This window comes from Branchiostoma lanceolatum, chromosome 8 (assembly GCF_035083965.1).
Source record: "Branchiostoma lanceolatum isolate klBraLanc5 chromosome 8, klBraLanc5.hap2, whole genome shotgun sequence".
Lineage (NCBI taxonomy): Eukaryota > Metazoa > Chordata > Leptocardii > Amphioxiformes > Branchiostomatidae > Branchiostoma > Branchiostoma lanceolatum.
Window position 1 is genome coordinate 20600478 of NC_089729.1, and position 5000 is coordinate 20605477.

Consider the following 5000-nt stretch of genomic DNA (forward strand, 5'->3'; position numbering starts at 1 on the left):
GCGGCTCGCTGGTTTAGCAGGGTATAGGGAACGACGGGCTCACACTGAAGGCGCCCGACCAACGTTCCAAGGGGGCTGCCGGGTCCCGCCGCCAAGCGGGTCGGCATGGGCGCTCCTGGCTCTCCGCCCGCGCTCCTCCGCGAAGGAGGAGCGATTGGCGCGAGAGCAACCGTCGGAGCGCCACCTTGTCGAGGCGGTAAGGAAGAGTGAGGGTCGGAGCGGGAGGCCGGGGGCACCAGAGCCCGCTCCTTGCCACGAGTTTGGTGTGAAGTCGACGACGCGAGCGCCTCGCTTCTTCGTTTCGGTAATGATCCTTCCGCAGGTTCACCTACGGAAACCTTGTTACGACTTTTACTTCCTCTAAATGGTCAAGTTTGATCGGCTTCTCGGCGCTCCTCCAGACCGTTGCCGGCCCGAGAGGGGCCGATCGACTGGCCTCACTAAACCATTCAATCGGTAGTAGCGACGGGCGGTGTGTACAAAGGGCAGGGACGTAATCAACGCGCGCTGATGACACGCATCTACTGGGAATTCCTCGTTCATGGGAGATAATTGCAATCCCCGATCCCTAGCACGAAGGCGGTTCAGCAGGTTACCCGCACCTTTCGGCGAAGGCGAAAGACTCGCTGATGCCTTCATTGTAGCGCGCGTGCGGCCCCGGACATCTAAGGGCATCACAGACCTGTTATTGCTCCATCTCGTCCGGCTTACTGCCGGCTGTCCCTCTAAGAAGTTGCGGCCGATCGCGCGGGATCGCCGAACTAGTTAGCATGCCAGAGTCTCGTTCGTTATCGGGATTAGCCAGACAAATCGCTCCACCAACTAAGAACGGCCATGCACCACCACCCACAGAATCAAGAAAGAGCTCTCAATCTGTCAATCCTTACTGTGTCCGGGCCGGGTGAGTTTCCCCGTGTTGAGTCAAATTAAGCCGCAGGCTCCACTCCTGGTGGTGCCCTTCCGTCAATTCCTTTAAGTTCCAGCTTTGCAACCATACTTCCCCCGGAACCCGAAAACTCAGGTTTCCCGGGAGCTGCCCATCGGGTCATCGAAGTAACGCCGGCGGATCGCTGGTTGGCATCGTTTATGGTTGTGACTAGGGCGGTATCTGATCGCCTTCGCGCCCACAACTTTCGTTCTTGATCAATGAAAACATTCTTGGCAAATGCTTTCGCAGTGGTTCGTCTTGCGGCGATCCAAGAATTTCACCTCTCCCGCCGCAATACGAATGCCCCCGTCCGTCCCTCTTGATCATTACCTCACGTTCCGAAAACCAACGAAATAGAACCGAGGTCCTATTCCATTATTCCATGCACCACTATTCAGGCGCCAGGCCTGCTTTGAACACTCTAATTTTTTCAAAGTAAACGCTCCGGCACCCCGAGGCACTCAGTTAAGAGCACCAAGGAGAATCCGGCGGGGAGGGCCGGGACGAGCAGTGACACGCCTCGCGGCGGACCGCAAGCCCGGTCCCAAGATCCAACTACGAGCTTTTTAACCGCAACAACTTTAATATACGCTATTGGAGCTGGAATTACCGCGGCTGCTGGCACCAGACTTGCCCTCCAATAGATCCTCGTTAAAGGATTTAAAGTGTACCCATTCCAATTACGGGGCCTCGAAAGAGTCCCGTATTGTTATTTTTCGTCACTACCTCCCCGAGTCGGGAGTGGGTAATTTGCGCGCCTGCTGCCTTCCTTGGATGTGGTAGCCGTTTCTCAGGCTCCCTCTCCGGAACCGAACCCTGATTCCCCGTCACCCGTTGCCACCATGGTAGGCACAGAACCTACCATCGAAAGTTGATAGGGCAGACATTCGAATGATCTGTCGCCGGTGCGAAGACCGTGCGATCGGCTGGGTTATCCAGAGTCACCAAAGGGACCGGGGCGAACCCCGGGTCGGTCTTGGTCTGATAAATGCACGCCAGACCGTGAGGTCGGCGCTTCTTCCGCATGTATTAGCTCTAGAATTACCACAGTTATCCATGTAGGATGTGACGATCAAAGGAACCATAACTGATTTAATGAGCCATTCGCAGTTTCACTGGGACAGTTTAAACTTGCACGTGCATGGCTTAATCTTTGAGACAAGCATATGACTACTGGCAGGATCAACCAGGTAGCGAGGACGCCGAGGCGGCGAAAGAGCGGTCGCCGCCGGGAGAGGACCGCCGCGGCCGCGGGGCAGCGCGGGAAGACCCGCAACTGCCGCCGCCGCCACACGGTCCCGCTCGACCGGAGCGCCGAGCGCCGCCGAGTCCGTCGCTGCCGTGAGGTGGGAACGCGCCGTGGAGATGGCCGCGAACCCTCGGGAGCCTGAGCGCAGAACTCCCGGCCACACCTGACCGTTGCTTCCCTTCAACGCCCGAGCCGTCCCGTCAGGAACGGTCCCGCACTCTCACGACCGGACGCGTCCGCCGGCAAGGCGGACGGCCGGGTCTCGAACCGCCGAGTCCGCAAGGCGTACTCGCACGCAGACGGAAGGGGCGAGCCGTCGCCGTTGGGTCCGCCGCCGCAGCGGCGGGACCCGGGCTGCCCTCCGCGGAGGGCCTGCCCCGGCGCTGGTTCCGGACGCCCGTCGGCACGCCCGTCCTCGCCCGCAGGAGCGGAGGAGCGGGCGCCTTCCAAGCCGGTTGTCGACCTCCGGCTGCCCTCGCGGGGAGTGGCAGCCTGGTCGGCGGGGTAGCAAAACGACTGGCGAGAGAGTGTGCGATTGCTCGCCGTCGATTCCCGAGCTAGTCAAAAAACGACCACTCTCTCAAGGTAGGTTGAGCGACCCACGACATGGTCAGACACCCTACAGAGCACTTTTTTGAAAAACCACCGCAAGTCGGCCACGGGGTAGGCTTCGGGGGCAACGGGAGACCGGCCCCGCCGGCCGGGGGAGACCCGTCCCGGTCGACCCCGTTGCTCGGCCGCCCGCTCCACCCCCGCCTCCCCGGGCCCCGCCCCACACCGGACGGACCCTGCTCGCTCGCCCGGCGGGCCCGGGGCGCCCTCCGGGGCGGTCGGAGTCGGGCGGGGCGGGGCGCTCACTCCCCCCGCCGACACCCGCCCAGGCGCCCGGTGCCAAGTCCGATGGAGCCGGCCGACGGGGCAAAGTCACCGGACGACCCCGTCTTTTCTCCACGCAGGGGTCTGGCCCGTGCCGCGCCGGCCCCGTCCGCACCCTCCCGGACCCGCTGGCCCCCAGCCGCCGTCCGCTACGGGCTCTGGAAGAGTTGCCTAGTCAAAAAACGACCACTCCTCTCAAGGTAGGATCGGCGACCTACACCTTGGTCAGACACCCTGGCGAAATCCGAAAGTCGGGGCAGGCCGGAAAGTCGCATGCCGTCGTGTAGCAGGCGGCCTCGGGAGCGGGGAAACACCAAACGCGGTCCGCCCGGCGGCTTCCTTCGGCCGTCGCGGCGCCCGGCGCCAATGCTTAAGAGATGTGGGCAGCCTAAGGAGCGATGTGGCTCAGGAGCGACTGAGTCGGGCTTTGTCACAGGATCGGAGTGAGTCCCCGCAGCTCTTGCGGCCTTCTCGCGAAATCGGAGTGAGTCACCAAAGCTCTTGCGGGCTTTCTCCAAAGATCGGAGTCAGCGACGGAAGGTCTTGACGGGCTTTCTCCAAGGATCGGAGTCAGCGACCGAAGGTCTTAACGGGCTTTCTCCAAGGATCGGAGTCAGCGACCGAAGGTCTTAACGGCTTTCTCGCAGGATCGGAGTCAGCGACCGAAGGTCTTTACGGGCTTTCTCCAAGATCGGAGTCAGCGACCGAAGGTCTTAACGGGCTTTCTCCAAGGATCGGAGTCAGCGACCGAAGGTCTTAACGGGCTTTCTCCAAGATCGAGCGACGAGGTCTTACGGGCTTTCTCAGATCGGAGCAGCCAGTCTTAACGGGCTTTCTCCAGGATCGGAGTCAGCGACCGAAGGTCTTAACGGGCTCTCGCAGGATCGGAGTCAGCGACCGAAGGTCTTTACGGGCTTTCTCCGCAGGATCGGAGTCAGCGACCGAAGGTCTTAACGGGCTTTCTCCAGATCGGAGTCAGCGACCGAAGGTCTTAACGGGCTTTCTCCAAGGATCGGAGTCAGCGACCGAAGGTCTTACACGGGCTTTCTCAAGGATCGGAGTCAGCGACCGAAGGTCTTAACGGGCTTTCTCCAAGGATCGGAGTCAGCGACCGAAGGTCTTAACGGCTTTCTCCAAGGATCGGAGTCAGCGACCGAAGGTCTTTACGGGCTTTCTCCAAGGATCGGAGTCAGCGACCGAAGGTCTTTACGGGCCTTTCTCCAAGGGATCGGAGTCAGCGACGAAGTCTTACGGGCTTTCTCCAAGGATCGGAGTCAGCGACCTAAGGTCTTAACGGGCTTTCTCCAAGGATCGGAGTCAGGACAAAGGTCTTAACGGGCTTTACCGGGATTCGGAAGGATCGGAGTCAGCGACGAAGGTCTTTTCTCAGGATCGGAGTCAGCGACCGAAGGTCTTTACGGGCTTTCTCCACAAGATCGAGTCAGCGACCGAAGGTCTTTACGGGCTTTCTCCAAGATCGGAGTCAGCGACCGAAGGTCTTAACGGCTTTCTCAAGATCGGAGTCAGCGACCGAAGGTCTTAACGGGCTTTCTCCAGGATCGGAGTCAGCGACCGAAGGAGTTAACGGGCTTTCTGTCGCAGGATCGGAGTCAGCGACCGAAGGTCTTTACGGGCTTTCTCCAAGGATCGGAGTCAGCGACCGAAGGTCTAACGGGCTTTCTCGCAGGATCGGAGTCAGCGACCGAAGGTCTTAACGGGCTTTCTCGCAGGATCGGAGTCAGCGACCGAGGTCTTAACGGGCGGTTTCAGGACCAAGATCGGAGTCAGCGACCAAAGGTCTTAACGGGCTTTCTCGCAGGATCGGAGTCAGCGACCGAAGGTCTTAACAACGGGCTTTCTCGCAGGATCGGAGTCAGCGACCGAAGGTCTTTACGGGCTTTCTCCAAGGATCGGAGTCAGCGGACGCGAAGGTCTTAACGGGCTTTC

The 5000-nt window shown here is 60.4% G+C and overlaps 1 non-coding gene across 1 annotated transcript; it reads right to left on the reverse strand.

Moving 5' to 3' along the window:
- Window positions 1-305: 305 nt before the first annotated feature.
- Window positions 306-2121, reverse strand: LOC136441045 (small subunit ribosomal RNA). The gene has a single exon (XR_010756765.1). It is a non-coding gene; the product is annotated as a small subunit ribosomal RNA (ribosomal RNA).
- Between the last annotated feature and the right edge of the window lie 2879 nt (window positions 2122-5000).